Source organism: Lynx canadensis, chromosome C2 (assembly GCF_007474595.2).
Source record: "Lynx canadensis isolate LIC74 chromosome C2, mLynCan4.pri.v2, whole genome shotgun sequence".
Classification (NCBI taxonomy): Eukaryota; Metazoa; Chordata; class Mammalia; order Carnivora; family Felidae; genus Lynx; species Lynx canadensis.
Window position 1 is genome coordinate 130,710,907 of NC_044311.2, and position 6,000 is coordinate 130,716,906.

The 6,000-nt window shown below is 50.8% G+C and overlaps 1 protein-coding gene across 1 annotated transcript in view; it reads right to left on the minus strand.

Annotated features, from left to right (window-relative positions):
* NRIP1 (nuclear receptor interacting protein 1) overlaps positions 1 to 4,442 on the minus strand; it is a 98,050-nt gene extending 93,608 nt beyond the window's left edge. Inside the window, exon 1 of the mRNA XM_030329365.1 lies at positions 4,341 to 4,442. The gene's annotated coding sequence lies outside the window, so the exon portion shown is untranslated. The remainder of the gene's footprint in view (positions 1 to 4,340) is intronic.
* Positions 4,443 to 6,000: the final 1,558 nt, after the last annotated feature.

Below are 6,000 nucleotides of genomic sequence, written 5' to 3' on the forward strand. Positions count from 1 at the left end.
GGTCTAATATGAATTCATTTTCTTCTAAACAAACTATAACTCCCGGTTCTATTCTGGTGCCCAGTTTTGGGCTTCCACCTTAAATATATATTTAAGAGACACTCAACAGCAAAGTATACAGAGGCACAAATGTGGAATTTGTCATTTTTCCCTCTCCAAACAACCACTATTTATATAATATTGCAGCCCTCATAAAAGGGAATCCATTACCATCAGCAATTCATGTCCCTGCTTCAGCATCAGATGCAAACAGGATACGGAAACAAGATCTCTCTCCTCCATTTACTTTTTGTTCATTCCAGCCTCCGGACATAATCCTCAGTTCCATTCCAATGGCCTGCTTCATCATCTGACACTCCTGATTTTTACCTTCTCAAGTCTTAGTGACCATCCTGGTGTTATAGTTCTGTGATTGTTGTGGTATCTAAATACTACAGAATGAGTCTGTTCATCCCCTCGCCCCCGGAGAGCAACTTAAGGAAATGCATCTTGAACGATTCAATTCCCAGATTCAAACTTATTATCCTGAAGCCCCTCCCCCTGCCATATTCTGCTGAGAATGTTTGACTTTTCAATGGTAGTCAATAATTGCTTTTCATAAAAATATTTCCTCCATTGGAAGACATGTGCACAAGGAACTTTGTTAAAATACCAAATGCTTCTTTCCCCAGTCTTCATCTACGTTAACAGTAAATCAGTATTAAAACAAAACAAAATGCACACTGATCGTGTATTAGCCACGTGAAGGGGCATATGGAAAAAGCTCAAGAGTAAAGAACCTTTACCCCACCAGGGCCAAGACAGGAAGCTGCAAAGGAAGGCAATTTTCATGAAAGAACGCATCCAAAAATGTAGAAGCTGTTTATTTTAGAAAAGGGGATGAGAGGAGACAGCAATACAGAGAGAGGTGTACCACTGACAGATAAACTAGAATTCTTCTTCTCTATTAACCTACGCTTTAAAAACTAACTGCATCAGGCAATCTAAAGTTTGAAAAACAAAACTGTACCCATCACAATTTAAACTCAACAATTCTTTCCAGGTGAAAATTAGACGTTTTGAACTTATTTCTGGCAGAATTATCTTTCAACCTGATACACAAAACTCTTACTGCTTTTCCAAAACAACACTTAAAATACGAGCTTTTACGTTTCCTACAATCTTCAAGTTTTAAAATTAAAAACCTAATCCCTTTAACATCATGTATGATATCCTAAGCCACTCTGATTTAAAATTACCTTCTATATCACTGCCTTCCAGTATTGGTTTGCAAAGAAATCTGTACAATTAATAATAACCTTCTTCTCTCCCATCTTTCTAGAGAGCCAAGAATGACATATCTTCTTATCTTCTTACTTGTTCCATTAGATTGACATATTTTGCCTCATCTGTCACCTTCCATAAAACTCTGCTTTCAGATATGAGTTAATTCATTTTTAGTTGTCCTCAATGTTCTAAAATAGTGATGTTTGACAGAATTAATACAGTGCTCTAGTTCTCTCTGTGCAACCGGTACTTAATTAAAGATCTTGGAGGCCATCTTTCTCTCAGGTTGTACCATTTAAAGAAGGAACGTTACTTCCTCCAGACAATGTGATAAGCCGCATGGCACTAAAGCTGCCATCCCCAGGTCTCCCATTTAACGGATCGCTTTACTATGTATAAACTACCAGCCAGACAGATTACCACTTTATTTCACATTGATTTACTTTTCACCTCTCGGAACCCTAAGTCTACTACAGCCTATGTTCTCTCTTACTTTTTAAATTTCCAGAATTCCTGGAGTTGTAACACTCCCTTATACTTTTATCATTGCTTTTGTTTGATGTGGGACCTCAAAAAGTCCTAATGACATTTCACCTGTAAGATTTCTTGAATCTCTGGTAACAGTGAAGACAGTCTTTAAGCAATCACAGAGCTACCTTGGAGCGCAAACTGAAAAATTCCCAGTTTTAAATTCTTTTGAATCCGTATCTTTTGGAGAACAGCCACTCAACTTGATATGTCATAATTTTCAATGCTAAAGGTAGCATGGATAATTGAAATTGGCACTTGCTATTTATTACACAAATAATTATTCTCTTGGATGGCCTTTTGAAAGCTAGCGCTTCTTAATCATTTTTTGGCTATACTGGAACCACAAGAGACGTGTCAATTTAAGCAAACTTCAGGAGCAATAAACTAACAAACAGACTCTAGGTGGTGGTATAGGTTATTTTTTATCATGATGTTTTGCTCTTAAAACTGCAAGAGTCAGAAGAGCCCTTAGCCTCTTTTACAGACACTTCTTTGTTGCAAACTTACAGTATTTGGGGATGTTTAAATTAGTAAAACCCAAGTTCTACAGAGTTTTGGAGATAAACGCAAAAAGTAGTTCTAAGTCAAGTCTTCCCACAGGCATTAAACCTGGTTTTCAACTGCTTCAAAAGCACTGTAGGGACCTCACTGGAGTAAAACTAACAATAAGCAGTCCTCTTTTTTTTTCCCCCCCAAAATATACATTTAACTCACCCTCTTAGGGCACCTGCAGGGGTAAGTGTGGAAAGAGGTGTTTCCCCACCAGAGTGAGTGAAACAGACTAGAGTGACAATCCCCCAGCCTGCATAGTAGCTGTTCCCAGGGACTGATTCTTCTTTGTCTCTAGGAACTAACTCCAGACAGGGAAAAGTTGTTACTGGTTAGGAAGGCACTACTCTGAACCAACCAAACCCAATCGACACTACCACCAAAGCCCTGGGCAAAACCCAAGCAACTTATTTCTAAGTTGAAAAACATTTCAACATACTCCAGGCAGCAACCCACACTCAAGTGCCAGGCAGTTGAAGCACTATTTGTTTCAAAAGTCCACTTATTTCAGTGTCTCTTCAACAAAGGTGACAAAGTGGTGGTTAAACATCCGGAAGATGCACCCACTTGCTAAACATATGATCCACTAATAAGCAGGTTCAAGGCAATTCATAACTTTAAAGAATGAATTACCTAAGCCCTCTGCTCCACGAATGCCCCCCCCCCAAACGTAAAGGGTATTCATGTATATTACACGACAACCATATTTACTTTGGACACCTATAGACAGGCTTTCTTCCTCTAAAGACAGTTTTTCACCCCCGCACCATCTCACAATTTAATCATTTACTTTACCGGAGACAAACTCCAACTTAGTTCCACCGTCTGAGCAAAAAGTCTTTGTAGCTAGAAACGTCTTAATTTTTTTCCAAAATAAAATGCCCTATTAAAAAAATATTTAACGCAAAAGCGCTTATCATTCTGTTTTTCTTCCACTATCTTCAGAAACCAATTAAATCACTAACGAGATAGAAGGTAGAACCGCCTGTAATGCTTCAGAGATCAACATGTGTTACAGACTCCCAGCTTGGTCGCCTCTGAGACACACAGTTGATTCCTTTGTTCCTTCACACTGAACACCAACTCTTGGTTAAAATTTGGAAACTACTTTGGAAAGGATGGGAGGGATCGTAGAATATTTCCAGGGAAACCGTTCATAAAACAACAAGATTCACTAGTAGTAAGGAGGACACTGCTGCACAAGAGGAGAGAAAGGCAGCCTCCCAGGACCTCCACTGGGCTCACCCCAAATGTGAGCCCGGTTTCTGGCTCATCAGGGGGTCAAGTGATGGTTGAGGCCTCGGGTGCAAAGAGCCTCGCTCTCGGGAGGGGGAAGGACAAGAACCGACCGGCCAGGCCTGGGGGTCTGGTGGGGGCCGGGAGAGCTGTCCCTTTTTTCCTGTTTGCTTGTCCAGACCCTGAATCCCGCGAGCCCTGAGCAGGGAGGCACCGGGCGAGAGACGGGTAGCAGCACCCGGCGCCGCCCAGGTCGCCCCGGGCAGCAGGACCGAGGGCTGCGCGGCGAGAAGCGCCCGGGACTCCGGGCCGAGGGGGCAGTGGAGCGGGGCACGACCCGGGCCTGGCCACCCGTGCCGGGCGCGCCTCGGGGAGCACACGGAGGCCGCCCCTCGGCCCAGGACAGCCACAGAGCGGCCGGTGAGCCCGGGGCCAACTCCACAACTTGCCGGCCCAGCTGCCTCCCCCCCCCACCCCCACCCCGAGTTCCCGGGAAGATTCGGACCCGGCAGGAGAGGCGGAATATCCCCGGAAACGATTCCTCCCCGAGGCTGAGCCCACCCCGCCGTCCGCGTCCGCTCCCGCCGCAGGCAGCGCGGTCCCCGGCGCCCCGACGCCCCCGCGGCCCTGCCAGCCGCCGCCGCCGCCGCCGCCGCCGCCGCCGCCGCCGCCGCCGCCGCCGCGGGGCCGCGCTCCCGGGCCGTTTCCGGCGGCGCCCGCGGCCGCTCCTGCAGCCCCCGGCCGAGGCCGCCACTCACCCGAGGCCGCCGCGGCTCCGCGCCTCGGGCTCCGTCAGGCGCACTCCACGAAGGCGCCCCGCCGCCCCGTGCTCCCTCGGCGCCCCGGCGAGCTCTTCCCTCCGGTCAGCAGCGCTGCCAAGCGCAGTGGCAGCCGCGGGGCCACCGGCGGGCGTGCGCGGGCGGGCGGGAGGGCTTGGGGCCGGCGCGTCCCTCCGCCTCGGCCGCCTCCTCCACCTCCTCCGCCTCCGCCTCCTCCTCCTCCGCCGCCGCCGCCGCCGCCTCCCGAGTTCGGGGCTCTGCTGCAATGTCTGCGAGGCTGACTTTGAGCGCCTCGCTCGCCGCCCGCCCGCAGCCGCGCTCCTCCCTCCGCCGCCGAGTCCGCCGCGGCCCAGTCCCTCCCCTCGCCGCTCCACGCCATTCAGCTCTTCAGCCAAGTTTCTTAACCCTTTTTTCCCCCTCCCTCCCATTGTCACCGGGGCAGGAGGAACCGCTCGGGTCCCGGCAGCTCGCGGGAACTGAGGAGCACCCCCCCCCGCCCCCGGTTTGCTGTTTTCCTCCTTGCCCGCCCTCTGGATGGCCCGGCGGGGGCTGCAGGGCCCAAAGGCGGCGGGAGGACTGCGTCGGCCGGCAGAGGTGGGTGCTCCACGCGCCCGAGCCGACCCCTTCCCCCCCCACGCTCGGCTCCCGGCTCTGTCCAGCCGCCCCCGACCGCCCAAGGCGACTGGACAGCTCCTCCCGGGCCCCCCGGGGGCTTGTTCTCGTTAACGCCGGCCGTGGGATCGCGTCTGGGACACAGCCTGGGGGCCGGGACGCCCAGGTCCCGCCGGGGTGCTGGCGCCCCCGCTCCCATTTCACCCCACGACACGCGTTCCCTCGCCTCCTTCTCACGCACCCCACCCCCAGCTTCCACCACCTTGTAATCTGTGTGTCCTGCTTTAATCTTGGCGCGGTGGGGGGGGGGGGAGGGGGCACGGGCACTAACTCCAGGTCACTTTGACCCCACGCCTTAGCACGTAGTAGGCACCCAGGAATCAATGTGGAGTGACTCAGAGAGGAAGACTGGGAAGGAGACCTGAGGAGTGCCCCGTCCAGCTCCTTGGACGGACGTAGGACCCAGGAGCAGGGTTTATCTTCAACTGCTTTGTCACTGCGAAGTCTCCGGCAGGAGTCGGTCAGCGAATCTACATCATCCCGGGGAAGAATTTGACCCCACCAGACGAGGCAGAAAGAACAGGACTGCCACTTCTTCGGCAGCTCTGCTCGGTTCAGTCTCGGAATAAGAAATAACAATTACATCACGAGGCCGGGGCGGCAGCGCTGTGGAGCCTCTCGGTTTCCTGCAGCTTAATCTCGCTGAACCCGCCTCTGAACTGGGGAGGGGGGGAGGCACATATGGATTGGTGGCGAGAGAAAGTAGAGAGAGGAGAGCGTCCTACAAAACCATAATCCCCCCCTCCTTCTCCTTGCATTTGCTGTTTTAAAATCTTATCCTCAACGCTCCCCCAGACATCTAACTAGAACTATTAACACCCCTTCAACACCTCCCCAGATGTCAGGTTTCTTTTTGACTCTAGCATCTAGCGTTTAGTAACTCGCCATGAAAAAAAGTACCAGGGGGAAATGAGTGCCGTTGCTGAAATTGTCTTTTGCCTGATACAAAAACGCTGAAGTACAGCTT